General features: G+C 47.8%; 37 non-coding genes and 6 pseudogenes across 37 annotated transcripts; all 43 read left to right on the top strand.

Moving 5' to 3' along the window:
* Nucleotides 1-65: 65 nt before the first annotated feature.
* LOC140997023 (5S ribosomal RNA) lies at nt 66-184 on the top strand. Its single transcript, XR_012178989.1, has one exon. It is a non-coding gene; the product is annotated as a 5S ribosomal RNA (ribosomal RNA).
* A 506-nt stretch (nt 185-690) lies between these two features.
* On the top strand, nt 691-809 carry LOC140997022 (5S ribosomal RNA). The gene has a single exon (XR_012178988.1). It is a non-coding gene; the product is annotated as a 5S ribosomal RNA (ribosomal RNA).
* A 506-nt stretch (nt 810-1,315) lies between these two features.
* LOC140997021 (5S ribosomal RNA) lies at nt 1,316-1,434 on the top strand. The gene has a single exon (XR_012178987.1). It is a non-coding gene; the product is annotated as a 5S ribosomal RNA (ribosomal RNA).
* Nucleotides 1,435-1,940: 506 nt separating this feature from the next.
* Nucleotides 1,941-2,059, top strand: LOC140997020 (5S ribosomal RNA). The gene has a single exon (XR_012178986.1). It is a non-coding gene; the product is annotated as a 5S ribosomal RNA (ribosomal RNA).
* Nucleotides 2,060-2,565: 506 nt separating this feature from the next.
* Nucleotides 2,566-2,684, top strand: LOC140997389 (5S ribosomal RNA). The gene has a single exon (XR_012179333.1). It is a non-coding gene; the product is annotated as a 5S ribosomal RNA (ribosomal RNA).
* Nucleotides 2,685-3,190: 506 nt separating this feature from the next.
* LOC140997019 (5S ribosomal RNA) lies at nt 3,191-3,309 on the top strand. Its single transcript, XR_012178985.1, has one exon. It is a non-coding gene; the product is annotated as a 5S ribosomal RNA (ribosomal RNA).
* A 506-nt stretch (nt 3,310-3,815) lies between these two features.
* On the top strand, nt 3,816-3,934 carry LOC140997016 (5S ribosomal RNA). The gene has a single exon (XR_012178983.1). It is a non-coding gene; the product is annotated as a 5S ribosomal RNA (ribosomal RNA).
* Nucleotides 3,935-4,440: 506 nt separating this feature from the next.
* Nucleotides 4,441-4,559, top strand: LOC140997015 (5S ribosomal RNA). Its single transcript, XR_012178982.1, has one exon. It is a non-coding gene; the product is annotated as a 5S ribosomal RNA (ribosomal RNA).
* Nucleotides 4,560-5,065: 506 nt separating this feature from the next.
* LOC140997388 (5S ribosomal RNA) lies at nt 5,066-5,184 on the top strand. Its single transcript, XR_012179332.1, has one exon. It is a non-coding gene; the product is annotated as a 5S ribosomal RNA (ribosomal RNA).
* Nucleotides 5,185-5,690: 506 nt separating this feature from the next.
* Nucleotides 5,691-5,809, top strand: LOC140997014 (5S ribosomal RNA). The gene has a single exon (XR_012178981.1). It is a non-coding gene; the product is annotated as a 5S ribosomal RNA (ribosomal RNA).
* A 506-nt stretch (nt 5,810-6,315) lies between these two features.
* On the top strand, nt 6,316-6,434 carry LOC140997013 (5S ribosomal RNA). The gene has a single exon (XR_012178980.1). It is a non-coding gene; the product is annotated as a 5S ribosomal RNA (ribosomal RNA).
* Nucleotides 6,435-6,940: 506 nt separating this feature from the next.
* Nucleotides 6,941-7,059, top strand: LOC140997012 (5S ribosomal RNA). The gene has a single exon (XR_012178979.1). It is a non-coding gene; the product is annotated as a 5S ribosomal RNA (ribosomal RNA).
* A 506-nt stretch (nt 7,060-7,565) lies between these two features.
* LOC140997010 (5S ribosomal RNA) lies at nt 7,566-7,684 on the top strand. The gene has a single exon (XR_012178977.1). It is a non-coding gene; the product is annotated as a 5S ribosomal RNA (ribosomal RNA).
* A 506-nt stretch (nt 7,685-8,190) lies between these two features.
* On the top strand, nt 8,191-8,309 carry LOC140997009 (5S ribosomal RNA). The gene has a single exon (XR_012178976.1). It is a non-coding gene; the product is annotated as a 5S ribosomal RNA (ribosomal RNA).
* A 506-nt stretch (nt 8,310-8,815) lies between these two features.
* LOC140997008 (5S ribosomal RNA) lies at nt 8,816-8,934 on the top strand. The gene has a single exon (XR_012178975.1). It is a non-coding gene; the product is annotated as a 5S ribosomal RNA (ribosomal RNA).
* A 506-nt stretch (nt 8,935-9,440) lies between these two features.
* LOC140997007 (5S ribosomal RNA) lies at nt 9,441-9,559 on the top strand. Its single transcript, XR_012178974.1, has one exon. It is a non-coding gene; the product is annotated as a 5S ribosomal RNA (ribosomal RNA).
* A 506-nt stretch (nt 9,560-10,065) lies between these two features.
* Nucleotides 10,066-10,184, top strand: LOC140997406 (5S ribosomal RNA). Its single transcript, XR_012179349.1, has one exon. It is a non-coding gene; the product is annotated as a 5S ribosomal RNA (ribosomal RNA).
* Nucleotides 10,185-10,690: 506 nt separating this feature from the next.
* LOC140997006 (5S ribosomal RNA) lies at nt 10,691-10,809 on the top strand. Its single transcript, XR_012178973.1, has one exon. It is a non-coding gene; the product is annotated as a 5S ribosomal RNA (ribosomal RNA).
* Nucleotides 10,810-11,315: 506 nt separating this feature from the next.
* On the top strand, nt 11,316-11,434 carry LOC140997004 (5S ribosomal RNA). Its single transcript, XR_012178971.1, has one exon. It is a non-coding gene; the product is annotated as a 5S ribosomal RNA (ribosomal RNA).
* A 506-nt stretch (nt 11,435-11,940) lies between these two features.
* On the top strand, nt 11,941-12,059 carry LOC140997003 (5S ribosomal RNA). Its single transcript, XR_012178970.1, has one exon. It is a non-coding gene; the product is annotated as a 5S ribosomal RNA (ribosomal RNA).
* Nucleotides 12,060-12,565: 506 nt separating this feature from the next.
* Nucleotides 12,566-12,684, top strand: LOC140997002 (5S ribosomal RNA). The gene has a single exon (XR_012178969.1). It is a non-coding gene; the product is annotated as a 5S ribosomal RNA (ribosomal RNA).
* Nucleotides 12,685-13,190: 506 nt separating this feature from the next.
* LOC140997366 (5S ribosomal RNA) lies at nt 13,191-13,309 on the top strand. The gene has a single exon (XR_012179311.1). It is a non-coding gene; the product is annotated as a 5S ribosomal RNA (ribosomal RNA).
* Nucleotides 13,310-13,815: 506 nt separating this feature from the next.
* On the top strand, nt 13,816-13,934 carry LOC140997000 (5S ribosomal RNA). The gene has a single exon (XR_012178968.1). It is a non-coding gene; the product is annotated as a 5S ribosomal RNA (ribosomal RNA).
* A 496-nt stretch (nt 13,935-14,430) lies between these two features.
* On the top strand, nt 14,431-14,549 carry LOC140997247 (5S ribosomal RNA). The gene has a single exon (XR_012179200.1). It is a non-coding gene; the product is annotated as a 5S ribosomal RNA (ribosomal RNA).
* Nucleotides 14,550-15,055: 506 nt separating this feature from the next.
* Nucleotides 15,056-15,174, top strand: LOC140997399 (5S ribosomal RNA). Its single transcript, XR_012179342.1, has one exon. It is a non-coding gene; the product is annotated as a 5S ribosomal RNA (ribosomal RNA).
* A 506-nt stretch (nt 15,175-15,680) lies between these two features.
* Nucleotides 15,681-15,799, top strand: LOC140996826 (5S ribosomal RNA). Its single transcript, XR_012178829.1, has one exon. It is a non-coding gene; the product is annotated as a 5S ribosomal RNA (ribosomal RNA).
* A 507-nt stretch (nt 15,800-16,306) lies between these two features.
* Nucleotides 16,307-16,415, top strand: LOC140996873 (5S ribosomal RNA; annotated as a pseudogene).
* Nucleotides 16,416-16,921: 506 nt separating this feature from the next.
* On the top strand, nt 16,922-17,040 carry LOC140996999 (5S ribosomal RNA). The gene has a single exon (XR_012178967.1). It is a non-coding gene; the product is annotated as a 5S ribosomal RNA (ribosomal RNA).
* A 506-nt stretch (nt 17,041-17,546) lies between these two features.
* LOC140996998 (5S ribosomal RNA) lies at nt 17,547-17,665 on the top strand. The gene has a single exon (XR_012178966.1). It is a non-coding gene; the product is annotated as a 5S ribosomal RNA (ribosomal RNA).
* A 506-nt stretch (nt 17,666-18,171) lies between these two features.
* Nucleotides 18,172-18,280, top strand: LOC140996892 (5S ribosomal RNA; annotated as a pseudogene).
* A 506-nt stretch (nt 18,281-18,786) lies between these two features.
* Nucleotides 18,787-18,895, top strand: LOC140996890 (5S ribosomal RNA; annotated as a pseudogene).
* A 506-nt stretch (nt 18,896-19,401) lies between these two features.
* On the top strand, nt 19,402-19,520 carry LOC140996997 (5S ribosomal RNA). Its single transcript, XR_012178965.1, has one exon. It is a non-coding gene; the product is annotated as a 5S ribosomal RNA (ribosomal RNA).
* A 506-nt stretch (nt 19,521-20,026) lies between these two features.
* Nucleotides 20,027-20,145, top strand: LOC140996996 (5S ribosomal RNA). The gene has a single exon (XR_012178964.1). It is a non-coding gene; the product is annotated as a 5S ribosomal RNA (ribosomal RNA).
* A 495-nt stretch (nt 20,146-20,640) lies between these two features.
* On the top strand, nt 20,641-20,759 carry LOC140996995 (5S ribosomal RNA). Its single transcript, XR_012178963.1, has one exon. It is a non-coding gene; the product is annotated as a 5S ribosomal RNA (ribosomal RNA).
* Nucleotides 20,760-21,265: 506 nt separating this feature from the next.
* LOC140997398 (5S ribosomal RNA) lies at nt 21,266-21,384 on the top strand. The gene has a single exon (XR_012179341.1). It is a non-coding gene; the product is annotated as a 5S ribosomal RNA (ribosomal RNA).
* Nucleotides 21,385-21,890: 506 nt separating this feature from the next.
* LOC140997128 (5S ribosomal RNA) lies at nt 21,891-22,009 on the top strand. The gene has a single exon (XR_012179089.1). It is a non-coding gene; the product is annotated as a 5S ribosomal RNA (ribosomal RNA).
* Nucleotides 22,010-22,515: 506 nt separating this feature from the next.
* On the top strand, nt 22,516-22,634 carry LOC140997397 (5S ribosomal RNA). Its single transcript, XR_012179340.1, has one exon. It is a non-coding gene; the product is annotated as a 5S ribosomal RNA (ribosomal RNA).
* A 506-nt stretch (nt 22,635-23,140) lies between these two features.
* On the top strand, nt 23,141-23,249 carry LOC140996876 (5S ribosomal RNA; annotated as a pseudogene).
* A 506-nt stretch (nt 23,250-23,755) lies between these two features.
* On the top strand, nt 23,756-23,874 carry LOC140996994 (5S ribosomal RNA). The gene has a single exon (XR_012178962.1). It is a non-coding gene; the product is annotated as a 5S ribosomal RNA (ribosomal RNA).
* A 506-nt stretch (nt 23,875-24,380) lies between these two features.
* Nucleotides 24,381-24,499, top strand: LOC140996992 (5S ribosomal RNA). Its single transcript, XR_012178960.1, has one exon. It is a non-coding gene; the product is annotated as a 5S ribosomal RNA (ribosomal RNA).
* Nucleotides 24,500-25,005: 506 nt separating this feature from the next.
* Nucleotides 25,006-25,114, top strand: LOC140996889 (5S ribosomal RNA; annotated as a pseudogene).
* Nucleotides 25,115-25,620: 506 nt separating this feature from the next.
* On the top strand, nt 25,621-25,729 carry LOC140996888 (5S ribosomal RNA; annotated as a pseudogene).
* Nucleotides 25,730-26,235: 506 nt separating this feature from the next.
* Nucleotides 26,236-26,354, top strand: LOC140996991 (5S ribosomal RNA). The gene has a single exon (XR_012178959.1). It is a non-coding gene; the product is annotated as a 5S ribosomal RNA (ribosomal RNA).
* The last annotated feature ends 368 nt before the right edge of the window (nt 26,355-26,722 follow it).

Raw genomic sequence — 26,722 nt, 5'->3', positions numbered from 1 at the left:
AAGGCAAAACAATGAAACGCCATCTGAGGGCATCTTCAAAAGGCCTTTTTCGGGGTGCACGTGTGGCTTACGGCCATACCACTCTGAACACGCCCGATCTCGTCCGATCTCGGAAGCTAAGCAGGGTCGGGCCTGGTTAGTACTTGGATGGGAGACCGCCTGGGAATACCAGGTGCTGTAAGCTTTTTCACTTCTCTCTACAGACACCAGGCGGCGCTGCAGCTTCTTCAGTGGAGACAGAGGGTTGAAAAAAACCAGCAGCCTGTCTCTGCTTTTCCGATCATGCAGGCTGTCTGTTAAGGTGGAGCAATGTAAATGGCTAGTCCTTCGCTTCCTGTCTCCACTTCATGCTGTTTTATGCTACTGCTTCATTCCATTTCAGAGGGAAATATGGTACATTTTCCTCCTCTAAACATGTAATTATTTGATCCAATCGAATGCATCAATGAAAACACTGCTGAGACAATGATGTGTCAGTGCTTACCAATCCACTGACAGCTGTTTTCCATACAGCCAAAGCCTGGGAAATGTGAAAACAGGTGACGGCAGAGCTTGCTATGAAGGCTCATTTTTCATCCTGGTAACAGGATTTGCTTTATTTCTGGACGTACCCTACCTGCACTCCAAGGCAAAACAATGAAACGCCATCTGAGGGCATCTTCAAAAGGCCTTTTTCGGGGTGCACGTGTGGCTTACGGCCATACCACTCTGAACACGCCCGATCTCGTCCGATCTCGGAAGCTAAGCAGGGTCGGGCCTGGTTAGTACTTGGATGGGAGACCGCCTGGGAATACCAGGTGCTGTAAGCTTTTTGACTTCTCTCTACAGACACCAGGCGGCGCTGCAGCTTCTTCAGTGGAGACAGAGGGTTGAAAAAAACCAGCAGCCTGTCTCTGCTTTTCCGATCATGCAGGCTGTCTGTTAAGGTGGAGCAATGTAAATGGCTAGTCCTTCGCTTCCTGTCTCCACTTCATGCTGTTTTATGCTACTGCTTCATTCCATTTCAGAGGGAAATATGGTACATTTTCCTCCTCTAAACATGTAATTATTTGATCCAATCGAATGCATCAATGAAAACACTGCTGAGACAATGATGTGTCAGTGCTTACCAATCCACTGACAGCTGTTTTCCATACAGCCAAAGCCTGGGAAATGTGAAAACAGGTGACGGCAGAGCTTGCTATGAAGGCTCATTTTTCATCCTGGTAACAGGATTTGCTTTATTTCTGGACGTACCCTACCTGCACTCCAAGGCAAAACAATGAAACGCCATCTGAGGGCATCTTCAAAAGGCCTTTTTCGGGGTGCACGTGTGGCTTACGGCCATACCACTCTGAACACGCCCGATCTCGTCCGATCTCGGAAGCTAAGCAGGGTCGGGCCTGGTTAGTACTTGGATGGGAGACCGCCTGGGAATACCAGGTGCTGTAAGCTTTTTGACTTCTCTCTACAGACACCAGGCGGCGCTGCAGCTTCTTCAGTGGAGACAGAGGGTTGAAAAAAACCAGCAGCCTGTCTCTGCTTTTCCGATCATGCAGGCTGTCTGTTAAGGTGGAGCAATGTAAATGGCTAGTCCTTCGCTTCCTGTCTCCACTTCATGCTGTTTTATGCTACTGCTTCATTCCATTTCAGAGGGAAATATGGTACATTTTCCTCCTCTAAACATGTAATTATTTGATCCAATCGAATGCATCAATGAAAACACTGCTGAGACAATGATGTGTCAGTGCATACCAATCCACTGACAGCTGTTTTCCATACAGCCAAAGCCTGGGAAATGTGAAAACAGGTGACGGCAGAGCTTGCTATGAAGGCTCATTTTTCATCCTGGTAACAGGATTTGCTTTATTTCTGGACGTACCCTACCTGCACTCCAAGGCAAAACAATGAAACGCCATCTGAGGGCATCTTCAAAAGGCCTTTTTCGGGGTGCACGTGTGGCTTACGGCCATACCACTCTGAACACGCCCGATCTCGTCCGATCTCGGAAGCTAAGCAGGGTCGGGCCTGGTTAGTACTTGGATGGGAGACCGCCTGGGAATACCAGGTGCTGTAAGCTTTTTGACTTCTCTCTACAGACACCAGGCGGCGCTGCAGCTTCTTCAGTGGAGACAGAGGGTTGAAAAAAACCAGCAGCCTGTCTCTGCTTTTCCGATCATGCAGGCTGTCTGTTAAGGTGGAGCAATGTAAATGGCTAGTCCTTCGCTTCCTGTCTCCACTTCATGCTGTTTTATGCTACTGCTTCATTCCATTTCAGAGGGAAATATGGTACATTTTCCTCCTCTAAACATGTAATTATTTGATCCAATCGAATGCATCAATGAAAACACTGCTGAGACAATGATGTGTCAGTGCTTACCAATCCACTGACAGCTGTTTTCCATACAGCCAAAGCCTGGGAAATGTGAAAACAGGTGACGGCAGAGCTTGCTATGAAGGCTCATTTTTCATCCTGGTAACAGGATTTGCTTTATTTCTGGACGTGCCCTACCTGCACTCCAAGGCAAAACAATGAAACGCCATCTGAGGGCATCTTCAAAAGGCCTTTTTCGGGGTGCACGTGTGGCTTACGGCCATACCACTCTGAACACGCCCGATCTCGTCGGATCTCGGAAGCTAAGCAGGGTCGGGCCTGGTTAGTACTTGGATGGGAGACCGCCTGGGAATACCAGGTGCTGTAAGCTTTTTGACTTCTCTCTACAGACACCAGGCGGCGCTGCAGCTTCTTCAGTGGAGACAGAGGGTTGAAAAAAACCAGCAGCCTGTCTCTGCTTTTCCGATCATGCAGGCTGTCTGTTAAGGTGGAGCAATGTAAATGGCTAGTCCTTCGCTTCCTGTCTCCACTTCATGCTGTTTTATGCTACTGCTTCATTCCATTTCAGAGGGAAATATGGTACATTTTCCTCCTCTAAACATGTAATTATTTGATCCAATCGAATGCATCAATGAAAACACTGCTGAGACAATGATGTGTCAGTGCTTACCAATCCACTGACAGCTGTTTTCCATACAGCCAAAGCCTGGGAAATGTGAAAACAGGTGACGGCAGAGCTTGCTATGAAGGCTCATTTTTCATCCTGGTAACAGGATTTGCTTTATTTCTGGACGTACCCTACCTGCACTCCAAGGCAAAACAATGAAACGCCATCTGAGGGCATCTTCAAAAGGCCTTTTTCGGGGTGCACGTGTGGCTTACGGCCATACCACTCTGAACACGCCCGATCTCGTCCGATCTCGGAAGCTAAGCAGGGTCGGGCCTGGTTAGTACTTGGATGGGAGACCGCCTGGGAATACCAGGTGCTGTAAGCTTTTTGACTTCTCTCTACAGACACCAGGCGGCGCTGCAGCTTCTTCAGTGGAGACAGAGGGTTGAAAAAAACCAGCAGCCTGTCTCTGCTTTTCCGATCATGCAGGCTGTCTGTTAAGGTGGAGCAATGTAAATGGCTAGTCCTTCGCTTCCTGTCTCCACTTCATGCTGTTTTATGCTACTGCTTCATTCCATTTCAGAGGGAAATATGGTACATTTTCCTCCTCTAAACATGTAATTATTTGATCCAATCGAATGCATCAATGAAAACACTGCTGAGACAATGATGTGTCAGTGCTTACCAATCCACTGACAGCTGTTTTCCATACAGCCAAAGCCTGGGAAATGTGAAAACAGGTGACGGCAGAGCTTGCTATGAAGGCTCATTTTTCATCCTGGTAACAGGATTTGCTTTATTTCTGGACGTACCCTACCTGCACTCCAAGGCAAAACAATGAAACGCCATCTGAGGGCATCTTCAAAAGGCCTTTTTCGGGGTGCACGTGTGGCTTACGGCCATACCACTCTGAACACGCCCGATCTCGTCCGATCTCGGAAGCTAAGCAGGGTCGGGCCTGGTTAGTACTTGGATGGGAGACCGCCTGGGAATACCAGGTGCTGTAAGCTTTTTGACTTCTCTCTACAGACACCAGGCGGCGCTGCAGCTTCTTCAGTGGAGACAGAGGGTTGAAAAAAACCAGCAGCCTGTCTCTGCTTTTCCGATCATGCAGGCTGTCTGTTAAGGTGGAGCAATGTAAATGGCTAGTCCTTCGCTTCCTGTCTCCACTTCATGCTGTTTTATGCTACTGCTTCATTCCATTTCAGAGGGAAATATGGTACATTTTCCTCCTCTAAACATGTAATTATTTGATCCAATCGAATGCATCAATGAAAACACTGCTGAGACAATGATGTGTCAGTGCTTACCAATCCACTGACAGCTGTTTTCCATACAGCCAAAGCCTGGGAAATGTGAAAACAGGTGACGGCAGAGCTTGCTATGAAGGCTCATTTTTCATCCTGGTAACAGGATTTGCTTTATTTCTGGACGTGCCCTACCTGCACTCCAAGGCAAAACAATGAAACGCCATCTGAGGGCATCTTCAAAAGGCCTTTTTCGGGGTGCACGTGTGGCTTACGGCCATACCACTCTGAACACGCCCGATCTCGTCCGATCTCGGAAGCTAAGCAGGGTCGGGCCTGGTTAGTACTTGGATGGGAGACCGCCTGGGAATACCAGGTGCTGTAAGCTTTTTGACTTCTCTCTACAGACACCAGGCGGCGCTGCAGCTTCTTCAGTGGAGACAGAGGGTTGAAAAAAACCAGCAGCCTGTCTCTGCTTTTCCGATCATGCAGGCTGTCTGTTAAGGTGGAGCAATGTAAATGGCTAGTCCTTCGCTTCCTGTCTCCACTTCATGCTGTTTTATGCTACTGCTTCATTCCATTTCAGAGGGAAATATGGTACATTTTCCTCCTCTAAACATGTAATTATTTGATCCAATCGAATGCATCAATGAAAACACTGCTGAGACAATGATGTGTCAGTGCTTACCAATCCACTGACAGCTGTTTTCCATACAGCCAAAGCCTGGGAAATGTGAAAACAGGTGACGGCAGAGCTTGCTATGAAGGCTCATTTTTCATCCTGGTAACAGGATTTGCTTTATTTCTGGACGTGCCCTACCTGCACTCCAAGGCAAAACAATGAAACGCCATCTGAGGGCATCTTCAAAAGGCCTTTTTCGGGGTGCACGTGTGGCTTACGGCCATACCACTCTGAACACGCCCGATCTCGTCGGATCTCGGAAGCTAAGCAGGGTCGGGCCTGGTTAGTACTTGGATGGGAGACCGCCTGGGAATACCAGGTGCTGTAAGCTTTTTGACTTCTCTCTACAGACACCAGGCGGCGCTGCAGCTTCTTCAGTGGAGACAGAGGGTTGAAAAAAACCAGCAGCCTGTCTCTGCTTTTCCGATCATGCAGGCTGTCTGTTAAGGTGGAGCAATGTAAATGGCTAGTCCTTCGCTTCCTGTCTCCACTTCATGCTGTTTTATGCTACTGCTTCATTCCATTTCAGAGGGAAATATGGTACATTTTCCTCCTCTAAACATGTAATTATTTGATCCAATCGAATGCATCAATGAAAACACTGCTGAGACAATGATGTGTCAGTGCTTACCAATCCACTGACAGCTGTTTTCCATACAGCCAAAGCCTGGGAAATGTGAAAACAGGTGACGGCAGAGCTTGCTATGAAGGCTCATTTTTCATCCTGGTAACAGGATTTGCTTTATTTCTGGACGTACCCTACCTGCACTCCAAGGCAAAACAATGAAACGCCATCTGAGGGCATCTTCAAAAGGCCTTTTTCGGGGTGCACGTGTGGCTTACGGCCATACCACTCTGAACACGCCCGATCTCGTCCGATCTCGGAAGCTAAGCAGGGTCGGGCCTGGTTAGTACTTGGATGGGAGACCGCCTGGGAATACCAGGTGCTGTAAGCTTTTTGACTTCTCTCTACAGACACCAGGCGGCGCTGCAGCTTCTTCAGTGGAGACAGAGGGTTGAAAAAAACCAGCAGCCTGTCTCTGCTTTTCCGATCATGCAGGCTGTCTGTTAAGGTGGAGCAATGTAAATGGCTAGTCCTTCGCTTCCTGTCTCCACTTCATGCTGTTTTATGCTACTGCTTCATTCCATTTCAGAGGGAAATATGGTACATTTTCCTCCTCTAAACATGTAATTATTTGATCCAATCGAATGCATCAATGAAAACACTGCTGAGACAATGATGTGTCAGTGCTTACCAATCCACTGACAGCTGTTTTCCATACAGCCAAAGCCTGGGAAATGTGAAAACAGGTGACGGCAGAGCTTGCTATGAAGGCTCATTTTTCATCCTGGTAACAGGATTTGCTTTATTTCTGGACGTACCCTACCTGCACTCCAAGGCAAAACAATGAAACGCCATCTGAGGGCATCTTCAAAAGGCCTTTTTCGGGGTGCACGTGTGGCTTACGGCCATACCACTCTGAACACGCCCGATCTCGTCCGATCTCGGAAGCTAAGCAGGGTCGGGCCTGGTTAGTACTTGGATGGGAGACCGCCTGGGAATACCAGGTGCTGTAAGCTTTTTGACTTCTCTCTACAGACACCAGGCGGCGCTGCAGCTTCTTCAGTGGAGACAGAGGGTTGAAAAAAACCAGCAGCCTGTCTCTGCTTTTCCGATCATGCAGGCTGTCTGTTAAGGTGGAGCAATGTAAATGGCTAGTCCTTCGCTTCCTGTCTCCACTTCATGCTGTTTTATGCTACTGCTTCATTCCATTTCAGAGGGAAATATGGTACATTTTCCTCCTCTAAACATGTAATTATTTGATCCAATCGAATGCATCAATGAAAACACTGCTGAGACAATGATGTGTCAGTGCTTACCAATCCACTGACAGCTGTTTTCCATACAGCCAAAGCCTGGGAAATGTGAAAACAGGTGACGGCAGAGCTTGCTATGAAGGCTCATTTTTCATCCTGGTAACAGGATTTGCTTTATTTCTGGACGTGCCCTACCTGCACTCCAAGGCAAAACAATGAAACGCCATCTGAGGGCATCTTCAAAAGGCCTTTTTCGGGGTGCACGTGTGGCTTACGGCCATACCACTCTGAACACGCCCGATCTCGTCCGATCTCGGAAGCTAAGCAGGGTCGGGCCTGGTTAGTACTTGGATGGGAGACCGCCTGGGAATACCAGGTGCTGTAAGCTTTTTCACTTCTCTCTACAGACACCAGGCGGCGCTGCAGCTTCTTCAGTGGAGACAGAGGGTTGAAAAAAACCAGCAGCCTGTCTCTGCTTTTCCGATCATGCAGGCTGTCTGTTAAGGTGGAGCAATGTAAATGGCTAGTCCTTCGCTTCCTGTCTCCACTTCATGCTGTTTTATGCTACTGCTTCATTCCATTTCAGAGGGAAATATGGTACATTTTCCTCCTCTAAACATGTAATTATTTGATCCAATCGAATGCATCAATGAAAACACTGCTGAGACAATGATGTGTCAGTGCTTACCAATCCACTGACAGCTGTTTTCCATACAGCCAAAGCCTGGGAAATGTGAAAACAGGTGACGGCAGAGCTTGCTATGAAGGCTCATTTTTCATCCTGGTAACAGGATTTGCTTTATTTCTGGACGTACCCTACCTGCACTCCAAGGCAAAACAATGAAACGCCATCTGAGGGCATCTTCAAAAGGCCTTTTTCGGGGTGCACGTGTGGCTTACGGCCATACCACTCTGAACACGCCCGATCTCGTCCGATCTCGGAAGCTAAGCAGGGTCGGGCCTGGTTAGTACTTGGATGGGAGACCGCCTGGGAATACCAGGTGCTGTAAGCTTTTTGACTTCTCTCTACAGACACCAGGCGGCGCTGCAGCTTCTTCAGTGGAGACAGAGGGTTGAAAAAAACTAGCAGCCTGTCTCTGCTTTTCCGATCATGCAGGCTGTCTGTTAAGGTGGAGCAATGTAAATGGCTAGTCCTTCGCTTCCTGTCTCCACTTCATGCTGTTTTATGCTACTGCTTCATTCCATTTCAGAGGGAAATATGGTACATTTTCCTCCTCTAAACATGTAATTATTTGATCCAATCGAATGCATCAATGAAAACACTGCTGAGACAATGATGTGTCAGTGCTTACCAATCCACTGACAGCTGTTTTCCATACAGCCAAAGCCTGGGAAATGTGAAAACAGGTGACGGCAGAGCTTGCTATGAAGGCTCATTTTTCATCCTGGTAACAGGATTTGCTTTATTTCTGGACGTACCCTACCTGCACTCCAAGGCAAAACAATGAAACGCCATCTGAGGGCATCTTCAAAAGGCCTTTTTCGGGGTGCACGTGTGGCTTACGGCCATACCACTCTGAACACGCCCGATCTCGTCCGATCTCGGAAGCTAAGCAGGGTCGGGCCTGGTTAGTACTTGGATGGGAGACCGCCTGGGAATACCAGGTGCTGTAAGCTTTTTCACTTCTCTCTACAGACACCAGGCGGCGCTGCAGCTTCTTCAGTGGAGACAGAGGGTTGAAAAAAACCAGCAGCCTGTCTCTGCTTTTCCGATCATGCAGGCTGTCTGTTAAGGTGGAGCAATGTAAATGGCTAGTCCTTCGCTTCCTGTCTCCACTTCATGCTGTTTTATGCTACTGCTTCATTCCATTTCAGAGGGAAATATGGTACATTTTCCTCCTCTAAACATGTAATTATTTGATCCAATCGAATGCATCAATGAAAACACTGCTGAGACAATGATGTGTCAGTGCTTACCAATCCACTGACAGCTGTTTTCCATACAGCCAAAGCCTGGGAAATGTGAAAACAGGTGACGGCAGAGCTTGCTATGAAGGCTCATTTTTCATCCTGGTAACAGGATTTGCTTTATTTCTGGACGTGCCCTACCTGCACTCCAAGGCAAAACAATGAAACGCCATCTGAGGGCATCTTCAAAAGGCCTTTTTCGGGGTGCACGTGTGGCTTACGGCCATACCACTCTGAACACGCCCGATCTCGTCCGATCTCGGAAGCTAAGCAGGGTCGGGCCTGGTTAGTACTTGGATGGGAGACCGCCTGGGAATACCAGGTGCTGTAAGCTTTTTGACTTCTCTCTACAGACACCAGGCGGCGCTGCAGCTTCTTCAGTGGAGACAGAGGGTTGAAAAAAACCAGCAGCCTGTCTCTGCTTTTCCGATCATGCAGGCTGTCTGTTAAGGTGGAGCAATGTAAATGGCTAGTCCTTCGCTTCCTGTCTCCACTTCATGCTGTTTTATGCTACTGCTTCATTCCATTTCAGAGGGAAATATGGTACATTTTCCTCCTCTAAACATGTAATTATTTGATCCAATCGAATGCATCAATGAAAACACTGCTGAGACAATGATGTGTCAGTGCTTACCAATCCACTGACAGCTGTTTTCCATACAGCCAAAGCCTGGGAAATGTGAAAACAGGTGACGGCAGAGCTTGCTATGAAGGCTCATTTTTCATCCTGGTAACAGGATTTGCTTTATTTCTGGACGTGCCCTACCTGCACTCCAAGGCAAAACAATGAAACGCCATCTGAGGGCATCTTCAAAAGGCCTTTTTCGGGGTGCACGTGTGGCTTACGGCCATACCACTCTGAACACGCCCGATCTCGTCCGATCTCGGAAGCTAAGCAGGGTCGGGCCTGGTTAGTACTTGGATGGGAGACCGCCTGGGAATACCAGGTGCTGTAAGCTTTTTGACTTCTCTCTACAGACACCAGGCGGCGCTGCAGCTTCTTCAGTGGAGACAGAGGGTTGAAAAAAACCAGCAGCCTGTCTCTGCTTTTCCGATCATGCAGGCTGTCTGTTAAGGTGGAGCAATGTAAATGGCTAGTCCTTCGCTTCCTGTCTCCACTTCATGCTGTTTTATGCTACTGCTTCATTCCATTTCAGAGGGAAATATGGTACATTTTCCTCCTCTAAACATGTAATTATTTGATCCAATCGAATGCATCAATGAAAACACTGCTGAGACAATGATGTGTCAGTGCTTACCAATCCACTGACAGCTGTTTTCCATACAGCCAAAGCCTGGGAAATGTGAAAACAGGTGACGGCAGAGCTTGCTATGAAGGCTCATTTTTCATCCTGGTAACAGGATTTGCTTTATTTCTGGACGTGCCCTACCTGCACTCCAAGGCAAAACAATGAAACGCCATCTGAGGGCATCTTCAAAAGGCCTTTTTCGGGGTGCACGTGTGGCTTACGGCCATACCACTCTGAACAAGCCCGATCTCGTCCGATCTCGGAAGCTAAGCAGGGTCGGGCCTGGTTAGTACTTGGATGGGAGACCGCCTGGGAATACCAGGTGCTGTAAGCTTTTTGACTTCTCTCTACAGACACCAGGCGGCGCTGCAGCTTCTTCAGTGGAGACAGAGGGTTGAAAAAAACCAGCAGCCTGTCTCTGCTTTTCCGATCATGCAGGCTGTCTGTTAAGGTGGAGCAATGTAAATGGCTAGTCCTTCGCTTCCTGTCTCCACTTCATGCTGTTTTATGCTACTGCTTCATTCCATTTCAGAGGGAAATATGGTACATTTTCCTCCTCTAAACATGTAATTATTTGATCCAATCGAATGCATCAATGAAAACACTGCTGAGACAATGATGTGTCAGTGCTTACCAATCCACTGACAGCTGTTTTCCATACAGCCAAAGCCTGGGAAATGTGAAAACAGGTGACGGCAGAGCTTGCTATGAAGGCTCATTTTTCATCCTGGTAACAGGATTTGCTTTATTTCTGGACGTGCCCTACCTGCACTCCAAGGCAAAACAATGAAACGCCATCTGAGGGCATCTTCAAAAGGCCTTTTTCGGGGTGCACGTGTGGCTTACGGCCATACCACTCTGAACACGCCCGATCTCGTCCGATCTCGGAAGCTAAGCAGGGTCGGGCCTGGTTAGTACTTGGATGGGAGACCGCCTGGGAATACCAGGTGCTGTAAGCTTTTTGACTTCTCTCTACAGACACCAGGCGGCGCTGCAGCTTCTTCAGTGGAGACAGAGGGTTGAAAAAAACCAGCAGCCTGTCTCTGCTTTTCCGATCATGCAGGCTGTCTGTTAAGGTGGAGCAATGTAAATGGCTAGTCCTTCGCTTCCTGTCTCCACTTCATGCTGTTTTATGCTACTGCTTCATTCCATTTCAGAGGGAAATATGGTACATTTTCCTCCTCTAAACATGTAATTATTTGATCCAATCGAATGCATCAATGAAAACACTGCTGAGACAATGATGTGTCAGTGCTTACCAATCCACTGACAGCTGTTTTCCATACAGCCAAAGCCTGGGAAATGTGAAAACAGGTGACGGCAGAGCTTGCTATGAAGGCTCATTTTTCATCCTCGTAACAGGATTTGCTTTATTTCTGGACGTGCCCTACCTGCACTCCAAGGCAAAACAATGAAACGCCATCTGAGGGCATCTTCAAAAGGCCTTTTTCGGGGTGCACGTGTGGCTTACGGCCATACCACTCTGAACACGCCCGATCTCGTCCGATCTCGGAAGCTAAGCAGGGTCGGGCCTGGTTAGTACTTGGATGGGAGACCGCCTGGGAATACCAGGTGCTGTAAGCTTTTTGACTTCTCTCTACAGACACCAGGCGGCGCTGCAGCTTCTTCAGTGGAGACAGAGGGTTGAAAAAAACCAGCAGCCTGTCTCTGCTTTTCCGATCATGCAGGCTGTCTGTTAAGGTGGAGCAATGTAAATGGCTAGTCCTTCGCTTCCTGTCTCCACTTCATGCTGTTTTATGCTACTGCTTCATTCCATTTCAGAGGGAAATATGGTACATTTTCCTCCTCTAAACATGTAATTATTTGATCCAATCGAATGCATCAATGAAAACACTGCTGAGACAATGATGTGTCAGTGCTTACCAATCCACTGACAGCTGTTTTCCATACAGCCAAAGCCTGGGAAATGTGAAAACAGGTGACGGCAGAGCTTGCTATGAAGGCTCATTTTTCATCCTGGTAACAGGATTTGCTTTATTTCTGGACGTACCCTACCTGCACTCCAAGGCAAAACAATGAAACGCCATCTGAGGGCATCTTCAAAAGGCCTTTTTCGGGGTGCACGTGTGGCTTACGGCCATACCACTCTGAACACGCCCGATCTCGTCCGATCTCGGAAGCTAAGCAGGGTCGGGCCTGGTTAGTACTTGGATGGGAGACCGCCTGGGAATACCAGGTGCTGTAAGCTTTTTGACTTCTCTCTACAGACACCAGGCGGCGCTGCAGCTTCTTCAGTGGAGACAGAGGGTTGAAAAAAACCAGCAGCCTGTCTCTGCTTTTCCGATCATGCAGGCTGTCTGTTAAGGTGGAGCAATGTAAATGGCTAGTCCTTCGCTTCCTGTCTCCACTTCATGCTGTTTTATGCTACTGCTTCATTCCATTTCAGAGGGAAATATGGTACATTTTCCTCCTCTAAACATGTAATTATTTGATCCAATCGAATGCATCAATGAAAACACTGCTGAGACAATGATGTGTCAGTGCTTACCAATCCACTGACAGCTGTTTTCCATACAGCCAAAGCCTGGGAAATGTGAAAACAGGTGACGGCAGAGCTTGCTATGAAGGCTCATTTTTCATCCTGGTAACAGGATTTGCTTTATTTCTGGACGTACCCTACCTGCACTCCAAGGCAAAACAATGAAACGCCATCTGAGGGCATCTTCAAAAGGCCTTTTTCGGGGTGCACGTGTGGCTTACGGCCATACCACTCTGAACACGCCCGATCTCGTCCGATCTCGGAAGCTAAGCAGGGTCGGGCCTGGTTAGTACTTGGATGGGAGACCGCCTGGGAATACCAGGTGCTGTAAGCTTTTTGACTTCTCTCTACAGACACCAGGCGGCGCTGCAGCTTCTTCAGTGGAGACAGAGGGTTGAAAAAAACCAGCAGCCTGTCTCTGCTTTTCCGATCATGCAGGCTGTCTGTTAAGGTGGAGCAATGTAAATGGCTAGTCCTTCGCTTCCTGTCTCCACTTCATGCTGTTTTATGCTACTGCTTCATTCCATTTCAGAGGGAAATATGGTACATTTTCCTCCTCTAAACATGTAATTATTTGATCCAATCGAATGCATCAATGAAAACACTGCTGAGACAATGATGTGTCAGTGCTTACCAATCCACTGACAGCTGTTTTCCATACAGCCAAAGCCTGGGAAATGTGAAAACAGGTGACGGCAGAGCTTGCTATGAAGGCTCATTTTTCATCCTGGTAACAGGATTTGCTTTATTTCTGGACGTGCCCTACCTGCACTCCAAGGCAAAACAATGAAACGCCATCTGAGGGCATCTTCAAAAGGCCTTTTTCGGGGTGCACGTGTGGCTTACGGCCATACCACTCTGAACACGCCCGATCTCGTCCGATCTCGGAAGCTAAGCAGGGTTGGGCCTGGTTAGTACTTGGATGGGAGACCGCCTGGGAATACCAGGTGCTGTAAGCTTTTTGACTTCTCTCTACAGACACCAGGCGGCGCTGCAGCTTCTTCAGTGGAGACAGAGGGTTGAAAAAAACCAGCAGCCTGTCTCTGCTTTTCCGATCATGCAGGCTGTCTGTTAAGGTGGAGCAATGTAAATGGCTAGTCCTTCGCTTCCTGTCTCCACTTCATGCTGTTTTATGCTACTGCTTCATTCCATTTCAGAGGGAAATATGGTACATTTTCCTCCTCTAAACATGTAATTATTTGATCCAATCGAATGCATCAATGAAAACACTGCTGAGACAATGATGTGTCAGTGCTTACCAATCCACTGACAGCTGTTTTCCATACAGCCAAAGCCTGGGAAATGTGAAAACAGGTGACGGCAGAGCTTGCTATGAAGGCTCATTTTTCATCCTGGTAACAGGATTTGCTTTATTTCTGGACGTGCCCTACCTGCACTCCAAGGCAAAACAATGAAACGCCATCTGAGGGCATCTTCAAAAGGCCTTTTTCGGGGTGCACGTGTGGCTTACGGCCATACCACTCTGAACACGCCCGATCTCGTCCGATCTCGGAAGCTAAGCAGGGTCGGGCCTGGTTAGTACTTGGATGGGAGACCGCCTGGGAATACCAGGTGCTGTAAGCTTTTTGACTTCTCTCTACAGACACCAGGCGGCGCTGCAGCTTCTTCAGTGGAGACAGAGGGTTGAAAAAAACCAGCAGCCTGTCTCTGCTTTTCCGATCATGCAGGCTGTCTGTTAAGGTGGAGCAATGTAAATGGCTAGTCCTTCGCTTCCTGTCTCCACTTCATGCTGTTTTATGCTACTGCTTCCTTCCATTTCAGAGGGAAATATGGTACATTTTCCTCCTCTAAACATGTAATTATTTGATCCAATCGAATGCATCAATGAAAACACTGCTGAGGTCAGTGCTTACCAATCCACTGACAGCTGTTTTCCATACAGCCAAAGCCTGGGAAATGTGAAAACAGGTGACGGCAGAGCTTGCTATGAAGGCTCATTTTTCATCCTGGTAACAGGATTTGCTTTATTTCTGGACGTGCCCTACCTGCACTCCAAGGCAAAACAATGAAACGCCATCTGAGGGCATCTTCAAAAGGCCTTTTTCGGGGTGCACGTGTGGCTTACGGCCATACCACTCTGAACACGCCCGATCTCGTCCGATCTCGGAAGCTAAGCAGGGTTGGGCCTGGTTAGTACTTGGATGGGAGACCGCCTGGGAATACCAGGTGCTGTAAGCTTTTTGACTTCTCTCTACAGACACCAGGCGGCGCTGCAGCTTCTTCAGTGGAGACAGAGGGTTGAAAAAAACCAGCAGCCTGTCTCTGCTTTTCCGATCATGCCGGCTGTCTGTTAAGGTGGAGCAATGTAAATGGCTAGTCCTTCGCTTCCTGTCTCCACTTCATGCTGTTTTATGCTACTGCTTCATTCCATTTCAGAGGGAAATATGGTACATTTTCCTCCTCTAAACATGTAATTATTTGATCCAATCGAATGCATCAATGAAAACACTGCTGAGACAATGATGTGTCAGTGCTTACCAATCCACTGACAGCTGTTTTCCATACAGCCAAAGCCTGGGAAATGTGAAAACAGGTGACGGCAGAGCTTGCTATGAAGGCTCATTTTTCATCCTGGTAACAGGATTTGCTTTATTTCTGGACGTACCCTACCTGCACTCCAAGGCAAAACAATGAAACGCCATCTGAGGGCATCTTTAAAAGGCCTTTTTCGGGGTGCGCGTGTGGCTTACGGCCATACCACTCTGAACACACCAGATCTCGTCCGATCTCGGAAGCTAAGCAGGGTCGGGCCTGGTTAGTACTTGGATGGGAGACCGCCTGGGAATACCAGGTGCTGTAAGCTTTTTGACTTCTCTCTACAGACACCAGGCGGCGCTGCAGCTTCTTCAGTGGAGACAGAGGGTTGAAAAAAACCAGCAGCCTGTCTCTGCTTTTCCGATCATGCAGGCTGTCTGTTAAGGTGGAGCAATGTAAATGGCTAGTCCTTCGCTTCCTGTCTCCACTTCATGCTGTTTTATGCTACTGCTTCATTCCATTTCAGAGGGAAATATGGTACATTTTCCTCCTCTAAACATGTAATTATTTGATCCAATCGAATGCATCAATGAAAACACTGCTGAGACAATGATGTGTCAGTGCTTACCAATCCACTGACAGCTGTTTTCCATACAGCCAAAGCCTGGGAAATGTGAAAACAGGTGACGGCAGAGCTTGCTATGAAGGCTCATTTTTCATCCTGGTAACAGGATTTGCTTTATTTCTGGACGTACCCTACCTGCACTCCAAGGCAAAACAATGAAACGCCATCTGAGGGCATCTTTAAAAGGCCTTTTTCGGGGTGCACGTGTGGCTTACGGCCATACCACTCTGAACACGCCCAATCTCGTCCGATCTCGGAAGCTAAGCAGGGTCGGGCCTGGTTAGTACTTGGATGGGAGACCGCCTGGGAATACCAGGTGCTGTAAGCTTTTTGACTTCTCTCTACAGACACCAGGCGGCGCTGCAGCTTCTTCAGTGGAGACAGAGGGTTGAAAAAAACCAGCAGCCTGTCTCTGCTTTTCCGATCATGCAGGCTGTCTGTTAAGGTGGAGCAATGTAAATGGCTAGTCCTTCGCTTCCTGTCTCCACTTCATGCTGTTTTATGCTACTGCTTCATTTCCATTTCAGAGGGAAATATGGTACATTTTCCTCCTCTAAACATGTAATTATTTGATCCAATCGAATGCATCAATGAAAACACTGCTGAGACAATGATGTGTCAGTGCTTACCAATCCACTGACAGCTGTTTTCCATACAGCCAAAGCCTGGGAAATGTGAAAACAGGTGACGGCAGAGCTTGCTATGAAGGCTCATTTTTCATCCTGGTAACAGGATTTGCTTTATTTCTGGACGTACCCTACCTGCACTCCAAGGCAAAACACTGAAACGCCATCTGAGGGCATCTTCAAAAGGCCTTTTTCGGGGTGCACGTGTGGCTTACGGCCATACCACTCTGAACACGCCCGATCTCGGAAGCTAAGCAGGGTCGGGCCTGGTTAGTACTTGGATGGGAGACCGCCTGGGAATACCAGGTGCTGTAAGCTTTTTGACTTCTCTCTACAGACACCAGGCGGCGCTGCAGCTTCTTCAGTGGAGACAGAGGGTTGAAAAAAACCAGCAGCCTGTCTCTGCTTTTCCGATCATGCAGGCTGTCTGTTAAGGTGGAGCAATGTAAATGGCTAGTCCTTCGCTTCCTGTCTCCACTTCATGCTGTTTTATGCTACTGCTTCATTCCATTTCAGAGGGAAATATGGTACATTTTCCTCCTCTAAACATGTAATTATTTGATCCAATCGAATGCATCAATGAAAAGACTGCTGAGACAATGATGTGTCAGTGCTTACCAATCCACTGACAGCTGTTTTCCATACAGCCAAAGCCTGGGAAATGTGAAAACAGGTGACGGCAGAGCTTGCTATGAAGGCTCATTTTTCATCCTGGTAACAGGATTTGCTTTATTTCTGGACGTGCCCTACCTGCACTCCAAGGCAAAACAATGAAACGCCATCTGAGGGCATCTTCAAAAGGCCTTTTTCGGGGTGCACGTGTGGCTTACGGCCATACCACTCTGAACACGCCCGATCTCGTCCGATCTCGGAAGCTAAGCAGGGTCGGGCCTGGTTAGTACTTGGATGGGAGACCGCCTGGGAATACCAGGTGCTGTAAGCTTTTTGACTTCTCTCTACAGACACCAGGCGGCGCTGCAGCTTCTTCAGTGGAGACAGAGGGTTGAAAAAAACCAGCAGCCTGTCTCTGCTTTTCCGATCATGCAGGCTGTCTGTTAAGGTGGAGCAATGTAAATGGCTAGTCCTTCGCTTCCTGTCTCCACTTCATGCTGTTTTATGCTACTGCTTCATTCCATTTCAGAGGGAAATATGGTACATTTTCCTCCTCTAAACATGTAATTATTTGATCCAATCGAATGCATCAATGAAAACACTGCTGAGACAATGATGTGTCAGTGCTTACCAATCCACTGACAGCTGTTTTCCATACAGCCAAAGCCTGGGAAATGTGAAAACAGGTGACGGCAGAGCTTGCTATGAAGGCTCATTTTTCATCCTGGTAACAGGATTTGCTTTATTTCTGGACGTACCCTACCTGCACTCCAAGGCAAAACAATGAAACGCCATCTGAGGGCATCTTCAAAAGGCCTTTTTCGGGGTGCACGTGTGGCTTACGGCCATACCACTCTGAACACGCCCGATCTCGTCCGATCTCGGAAGCTAAGCAGGGTCGGGCCTGGTTAGTACTTGGATGGGAGACCGCCTGGGAATACCAGGTGCTGTAAGCTTTTTGACTTCTCTCTACAGACACCAGGCGGCGCTGCAGCTTCTTCAGTGGAGACAGAGGGTTGAAAAAAACCAGCAGCCTGTCTCTGCTTTTCCGATCATGCAGGCTGTCTGTTAAGGTGGAGCAATGTAAATGGCTAGTCCTTCGCTTCCTGTCTCCACTTCATGCTTTTTTATGCTACTGCTTCATTCCATTTCAGAGGGAAATATGGTACATTTTCCTCCTCTAAACATGTAATTATTTGATCCAATCGAATGCATCAATGAAAACACTGCTGAGACAATGATGTGTCAGTGCTTACCAATCCACTGACAGCTGTTTTCCATACAGCCAAAGCCTGGGAAATGTGAAAACAGGTGACGGCAGAGCTTGCTATGAAGGCTCATTTTTCATCCTGGTAACAGGATTTGCTTTATTTCTGGACGTACCCTACCTGCACTCCAAGGCAAAACAATGAAACGCCATCTGAGGGCATCTTTAAAAGGCCTTTTTCGGGGTGCACGTGTGGCTTACGGCCATACCACTCTGAACACGCCCAATCTCGGAAGCTAAGCAGGGTCGGGCCTGGCTAGTACTTGGATGGGAGACCGCCTGGGAATACCAGGTGCTGTAAGCTTTTTGACTTCTCTCTACAGACACCAGGCGGCGCTGCAGCTTCTTCAGTGGAGACAGAGGGTTGAAAAAAACCAGCAGCCTGTCTCTGCTTTTCCGATCATGCAGGCTGTCTGTTAAGGTGGAGCAATGTAAATGGCTAGTCCTTCGCTTCCTGTCTCCACTTCATGCTGTTTTATGCTACTGCTTCATTCCATTTCAGAGGGAAATATGGTACATTTTCCTCCTCTAAACATGTAATTATTTGATCCAATCGAATGCATCAATGAAAACACTGCTGAGACAATGATGTGTCAGTGCTTACCAATCCACTGACAGCTGTTTTCCATACAGCCAAAGCCTGGGAAATGTGAAAACAGGTGACGGCAGAGCTTGCTATGAAGGCTCATTTTTCATCCTGGTAACAGGATTTGCTTTATTTCTGGACGTACCCTACCTGCACTCCAAGGCAAAACAATGAAACGCCATCTGAGGGCATCTTTAAAAGGCCTTTTTCGGGGTGCACGTGTGGCTTACGGCCATACCACTCTGAACACGCCCAATCTCGGAAGCTAAGCAGGGTCGGGCCTGGTTAGTACTTGGATGGGAGACCGCCTGGGAATACCAGGTGCTGTAAGCTTTTTGACTTCTCTCTACAGACACCAGGCGGCGCTGCAGCTTCTTCAGTGGAGACAGAGGGTTGAAAAAAACCAGCAGCCTGTCTCTGCTTTTCCGATCATGCAGGCTGTCTGTTAAGGTGGAGCAATGTAAATGGCTAGTCCTTCGCTTCCTGTCTCCACTTCATGCTGTTTTATGCTACTGCTTCATTCCATTTCAGAGGGAAATATGGTACATTTTCCTCCTCTAAACATGTAATTATTTGATCCAATCGAATGCATCAATGAAAACACTGCTGAGACAATGATGTGTCAGTGCTTACCAATCCACTGACAGCTGTTTTCCATACAGCCAAAGCCTGGGAAATGTGAAAACAGGTGACGGCAGAGCTTGCTATGAAGGCTCATTTTTCATCCTGGTAACAGGATTTGCTTTATTTCTGGACGTGCCCTACCTGCACTCCAAGGCAAAACAATGAAACGCCATCTGAGGGCATCTTCAAAAGGCCTTTTTCGGGGTGCACGTGTGGCTTACGGCCATACCACTCTGAACACGCCCGATCTCGTCCGATCTCGGAAGCTAAGCAGGGTCGGGCCTGGTTAGTACTTGGATGGGAGACCGCCTGGGAATACCAGGTGCTGTAAGCTTTTTGACTTCTCTCTACAGACACCAGGCGGCGCTGCAGCTTCTTCAGTGGAGACAGAGGGTTGAAAAAAACCAGCAGCCTGTCTCTGCTTTTCCGATCATGCAGGCTGTCTGTTAAGGTGGAGCAATGTAAATGGCTAGTCCTTCGCTTCCTGTCTCCACTTCATGCTGTTTTATGCTACTGCTTCATTCCATTTCAGAGGGAAATATGGTACATTTTCCTCCTCTAAACATGTAATTATTTGATCCAATCGAATGCATCAATGAAAACACTGCTGAGACAATGATGTGTCAGTGCTTACCAATCCACTGACAGCTGTTTTCCATACAGCCAAAGCCTGGGAAATGTGAAAACAGGTGACGGCAGAGCTTGCTATGAAGGCTCATTTTTCATCCTGGTAACAGGATTTGCTTTATTTCTGGACGTGCCCTACCTGCACTCCAAGGCAAAACAATGAAACGCCATCTGAGGGCATCTTCAAAAGGCCTTTTTCGGGGTGCACGTGTGGCTTACGGCCATACCACTCTGAACACGCCCGATCTCGTCCGATCTCGGAAGCTAAGCAGGGTCGGGCCTGGTTAGTACTTGGATGGGAGACCGCCTGGGAATACCAGGTGCTGTAAGCTTTTTGACTTCTCTCTACAGACACCAGGCGGCGCTGCAGCTTCTTCAGTGGAGACAGAGGGTTGAAAAAAACCAGCAGCCTGTCTCTGCTTTTCCGATCATGCAGGCTGTCTGTTAAGGTGGAGCAATGTAAATGGCTAGTCCTTCGCTTCCTGTCTCCACTTCATGCTGTTTTATGCTACTGCTTCATTCCATTTCAGAGGGAAATATGGTACATTTTCCTCCTCTAAACATGTAATTATTTGATCCAATCGAATGCATCAATGAAAACACTGCTGAGACAATGATGTGTCAGTGCTTACCAATCCACTGACAGCTGTTTTCCATACAGCCAAAGCCTGGGAAATGTGAAAACAGGTGACGGCAGAGCTTGCTATGAAGGCTCATTTTTCATCCTGGTAACAGGATTTGCTTTATTTCTGGACGTACTCCAAGGCAAAACAATGAAACGCCATCTGAGGGCATCTTCAAAAGGCCTTTTTCGGGGTGCACGTGTGGCTTACGGCCATACCACTCTGAACACGCCCGATCTCGTCCGATCTCGGAAGCTAAGCAGGGTCGGGCCTGGTTAGTACTTGGATGGGAGACCGCCTGGGAATACCAGGTGCTGTAAGCTTTTTGACTTCTCTCTACAGACACCAGGCGGCGCTGCAGCTTCTTCAGTGGAGACAGAGGGTTGAAAAAAACCAGCAGCCTGTCTCTGCTTTTCCGATCATGCAGGCTGTCTGTTAAGGTGGAGCAATGTAAATGGCTAGTCCTTCGCTTCCTGTCTCCACTTCATGCTGTTTTATGCTACTGCTTCATTCCATTTCAGAGGGAAATATGGTACATTTTCCTCCTCTAAACATGTAATTATTTGATCCAATCGAATGCATCAATGAAAACACTGCTGAGACAATGATGTGTCAGTGCTTACCAATCCACTGACAGCTGTTTTCCATACAGCCAAAGCCTGGGAAATGTGAAAACAGGTGACGGCAGAGCTTGCTATGAAGGCTCATTTTTCATCCTGGTAACAGGATTTGCTTTATTTCTGGACGTACCCTACCTGCACTCCAAGGCAAAACAATGAAACGCCATCTGAGGGCATCTTTAAAAGGCCTTTTTCGGGGTGCGCGTGTGGCTTACGGCCATACCACTCTGAACACACCAGATCTCGTCCGATCTCGGAAGCTAAGCAGGGTCGGGCCTGGTTAGTACTTGGATGGGAGACCGCCTGGGAATACCAGGTGCTGTAAGCTTTTTGACTTCTCTCTACAGACACCAGGCGGCGCTGCAGCTTCTTCAGTGGAGACAGAGGGTTGAAAAAAACCAGCAGCCTGTCTCTGCTTTTCCGATCATGCAGGCTGTCTGTTAAGGTGGAGCAATGTAAATGGCTAGTCCTTCGCTTCCTGTCTCCACTTCATGCTGTTTTATGCTACTGCTTCATTCCATTTCAGAGGGAAATATGGTACATTTTCCTCCTCTAAACATGTAATTATTTGATCCAATCGAATGCATCAATGAAAACACTGCTGAGACAATGATGTGTCAGTGCTTACCAATCCACTGACAGCTGTTTTCCATACAGCCAAAGCCTGGGAAATGTGAAAACAGGTGACGGCAGAGCTTGCTATGAAGGCTCATTTTTCATCCTGGTAACAGGATTTGCTTTATTTCTGGACGTGCCCTACCTGCACTCCAAGGCAAAACAATGAAACGCCATCTGAGGGCATCTTCAAAAGGCCTTTTTCGGGGTGCACGTGTGGCTTACGGCCATACCACTCTGAACACGCCCGATCTCGTCCGATCTCGGAAGCTAAGCAGGGTTGGGCCTGGTTAGTACTTGGATGGGAGACCGCCTGGGAATACCAGGTGCTGTAAGCTTTTTGACTTCTCTCTACAGACACCAGGCGGCGCTGCAGCTTCTTCAGTGGAGACAGAGGGTTGAAAAAAACCAGCAGCCTGTCTCTGCTTTTCCGATCATGCCGGCTGTCTGTTAAGGTGGAGCAATGTAAATGGCTAGTCCTTCGCTTCCTGTCTCCACTTCATGCTGTTTTATGCTACTGCTTCATTCCATTTCAGAGGGAAATATGGTACATTTTCCTCCTCTAAACATGTAATTATTTGATCCAATCGAATGCATCAATGAAAACACTGCTGAGACAATGATGTGTCAGTGCTTACCAATCCACTGACAGCTGTTTTCCATACAGCCAAAGCCTGGGAAATGTGAAAACAGGTGACGGCAGAGCTTGCTATGAAGGCTCATTTTTCATCCTGGTAACAGGATTTGCTTTATTTCTGGACGTACCCTACCTGCACTCCAAGGCAAAACAATGAAACGCCATCTGAGGGCATCTTTAAAAGGCCTTTTTCGGGGTGCGCGTGTGGCTTACGGCCATACCACTCTGAACACACCAGATCTCGTCCGATCTCGGAAGCTAAGCAGGGTCGGGCCTGGTTAGTACTTGGATGGGAGACCGCCTGGGAATACCAGGTGCTGTAAGCTTTTTGACTTCTCTCTACAGACACCAGGCGGCGCTGCAGCTTCTTCAGTGGAGACAGAGGGTTGAAAAAAACCAGCAGCCTGTCTCTGCTTTTCCGATCATGCAGGCTGTCTGTTAAGGTGGAGCAATGTAAATGGCTAGTCCTTCGCTTCCTGTCTCCACTTCATGCTGTTTTATGCTACTGCTTCATTCCATTTCAGAGGGAAATATGGTACATTTTCCTCCTCTAAACATGTAATTATTTGATCCAATCGAATGCATCAATGAAAACACTGCTGAGACAATGATGTGTCAGTGCTTACCAATCCACTGACAGCTGTTTTCCATACAGCCAAAGCCTGGGAAATGTGAAAACAGGTGACGGCAGAGCTTGCTATGAAGGCTCATTTTTCATCCTGGTAACAGGATTTGCTTTATTTCTGGACGTACCCTACCTGCACTCCAAGGCAAAACACTGAAACGCCATCTGAGGGCATCTTCAAAAGGCCTTTTTCGGGGTGCACGTGTGGCTTATGGCCATACCACTCTGAACACGCCCGATCTCGGAAGCTAAGCAGGGTCGGGCCTGGTTAGTACTTGGATGGGAGACCGCCTGGGAATACCAGGTGCTGTAAGCTTTTTGACTTCTCTCTACAGACACCAGGCGGCGCTGCAGCTTCTTCAGTGGAGACAGAGGGTTGAAAAAAACCAGCAGCCTGTCTCTGCTTTTCCGATCATGCAGGCTGTCTGTTAAGGTGGAGCAATGTAAATGGCTAGTCCTTCGCTTCCTGTCTCCACTTCATGCTGTTTTATGCTACTGCTTCATTCCATTTCAGAGGGAAATATGGTACATTTTCCTCCTCTAAACATGTAATTATTTGATCCAATCGAATGCATCAATGAAAAGACTGCTGAGACAATGATGTGTCAGTGCTTACCAATCCACTGACAGCTGTTTTCCATACAGCCAAAGCCTGGGAAATGTGAAAACAGGTGACGGCAGAGCTTGCTATGAAGGCTCATTTTTCATCCTGGTAACAGGATTTGCTTTATTTCTGGACGTGCCCTACCTGCACTCCAAGGCAAAACAATGAAACGCCATCTGAGGGCATCTTCAAAAGGCCTTTTTCGGGGTGCACGTGTGGCTTACGGCCATACCACTCTGAACACGCCCGATCTCGTCCGATCTCGGAAGCTAAGCAGGGTCGGGCCTGGTTAGTACTTGGATGGGAGACCGCCTGGGAATACCAGGTGCTGTAAGCTTTTTGACTTCTCTCTACAGACACCAGGCGGCGCTGCAGCTTCTTCAGTGGAGACAGAGGGTTGAAAAAAACCAGCAGCCTGTCTCTGCTTTTCCGATCATGCAGGCTGTCTGTTAAGGTGGAGCAATGTAAATGGCTAGTCCTTCGCTTCCTGTCTCCACTTCATGCTGTTTTATGCTACTGCTTCATTCCATTTCAGAGGGAAATATGGTACATTTTCCTCCTCTAAACATGTAATTATTTGATCCAATCGAATGCATCAATGAAAACACTGCTGAGACAATGATGTGTCAGTGCTTACCAATCCACTGACAGCTGTTTTCCATACAGCCAAAGCCTGGGAAATGTGAAAACAGGTGACGGCAGAGCTTGCTATGAAGGCTCATTTTTCATCCTGGTAACAGGATTTGCTTTATTTCTGGACGTACCCTACCTGCACTCCAAGGCAAAACAATGAAACGCCATCTGAGGGCATCTTCAAAAGGCCTTTTTCGGGGTGCACGTGTGGCTTACGGCCATACCACTCTGAACACGCCCGATCTCGTCCGATCTCGGAAGCTAAGCAGGGTCGGGCCTGGTTAGTACTTGGATGGGAGACCGCCTGGGAATACCAGGTGCTGTAAGCTTTTTGACTTCTCTCTACAGACACCAGGCGGCGCTGCAGCTTCTTCAGTGGAGACAGAGGGTTGAAAAAAACCAGCAGCCTGTCTCTGCTTTTCCGATCATGCAGGCTGTCTGTTAAGGTGGAGCAATGTAAATGGCTAGTCCTTCGCTTCCTGTCTCCACTTCATGCTTTTTTATGCTACTGCTTCATTCCATTTCAGAGGGAAATATGGTACATTTTCCTCCTCTAAACATGTAATTATTTGATCCAATCGAATGCATCAATGAAAACACTGCTGAGACAATGATGTGTCAGTGCTTACCAATCCACTGACAGCTGTTTTCCATACAGCCAAAGCCTGGGAAATGTGAAAACAGGTGACGGCAGAGCTTGCTATGAAGGCTCATTTTTCATCCTGGTAACAGGATTTGCTTTATTTCTGGACGTACCCTACCTGCACTCCAAGGCAAAACAATGAAACGCCATCTGAGGGCATCTTTAAAAGGCCTTTTTCGGGGTGCACGTGTGGCTTACGGCCATACCACTCTGAACACGCCCAATCTCGGAAGCTAAGCAGGGTCGGGCCTGGTTAGTACTTGGATGGGAGACCGCCTGGGAATACCAGGTGCTGTAAGCTTTTTGACTTCTCTCTACAGACACCAGGCGGCGCTGCAGCTTCTTCAGTGGAGACAGAGGGTTGAAAAAAACCAGCAGCCTGTCTCTGCTTTTCCGATCATGCAGGCTGTCTGTTAAGGTGGAGCAATGTAAATGGCTAGTCCTTCGCTTCCTGTCTCCACTTCATGCTGTTTTATGCTACTGCTTCATTCCATTTCAGAGGGAAATATGGTACATTTTCCTCCTCTAAACATGTAATTATTTGATCCAATCGAATGCATCAATGAAAACACTGCTGAGACAATGATGTGTCAGTGCTTACCAATCCACTGACAGCTGTTTTCCATACAGCCAAAGCCTGGGAAATGTGAAAACAGGTGACGGCAGAGCTTGCTATGAAGGCTCATTTTTCATCCTGGTAACAGGATTTGCTTTATTTCTGGACGTACCCTACCTGCACTCCAAGGCAAAACAATGAAACGCCATCTGAGGGCATCTTTAAAAGGCCTTTTTCGGGGTGCACGTGTGGCTTACGGCCATACCACTCTGAACACGCCCAATCTCGGAAGCTAAGCAGGGTCGGGCCTGGTTAGTACTTGGATGGGAGACCGCCTGGGAATACCAGGTGCTGTAAGCTTTTTGACTTCTCTCTACAGACACCAGGCGGCGCTGCAGCTTCTTCAGTGGAGACAGAGGGTTGAAAAAAACCAGCAGCCTGTCTCTGCTTTTCCGATCATGCAGGCTGTCTGTTAAGGTGGAGCAATGTAAATGGCTAGTCCTTCGCTTCCTGTCTCCACTTCATGCTGTTTTATGCTACTGCTTCATTCCATTTCAGAGGGAAATATGGTACATTTTCCTCCTCTAAACATGTAATTATTTGATCCAATCGAATGCATCAATGAAAACACTGCTGAGACAATGATGTGTCAGTGCTTACCAATCCACTGACAGCTGTTTTCCATACAGCCAAAGCCTGGGAAATGTGAAAACAGGTGACGGCAGAGCTTGCTATGAAGGCTCATTTTTCATCCTGGTAACAGGATTTGCTTTATTTCTGGACGTACCCTACCTGCACTCCAAGGCAAAACAATGAAACGCCATCTGAGGGCATCTTTAAAAGGCCTTTTTCGGGGTGCACGTGTGGCTTACGGCCATACCACTCTGAACACGCCCGATCTCGTCCGATCTCGGAAGCTAAGCAGGGTCGGGCCTGGTTAGTACTTGGATGGGAGACCGCCTGGGAATACCAGGTGCTGTAAGCTTTTTGACTTCTCTCTACAGACACCAGGCGGCGCTGCAGCTTCTTCAGTGGAGACAGAGGGTTGAAAAAAACCAGCAGCCTGTCTCTGCTTTTCCGATCATGCAGGCTGTCTGTTAAGGTGGAGCAATGTAAATGGCTAGTCCTTCGCTTCCTGTCTCCACTTCATGCTGTTTTATGCTACTGCTTCATTTCCATTTCAGAGGGAAATATGGTACATTTTCCTCCTCTAAACATGTAATTATTTGATCCAATCGAATGCATCAATGAAAATCGAATGCATCAATGAAAACACTGCTGAGACAATGATGTGTCAGTGCTTACCAATCCACTGACAGCTGTTTTCCATACAGCCAAAGCCTGGGAAATGTG

The sequence above is a fragment of the Pagrus major genome, chromosome 5 (genome assembly GCF_040436345.1).
Source record: "Pagrus major chromosome 5, Pma_NU_1.0".
In the NCBI taxonomy this organism is placed as follows: Eukaryota; Metazoa; Chordata; class Actinopteri; order Spariformes; family Sparidae; genus Pagrus; species Pagrus major.
This window is presented reverse-complemented; position numbering and strand designations above follow the sequence as displayed.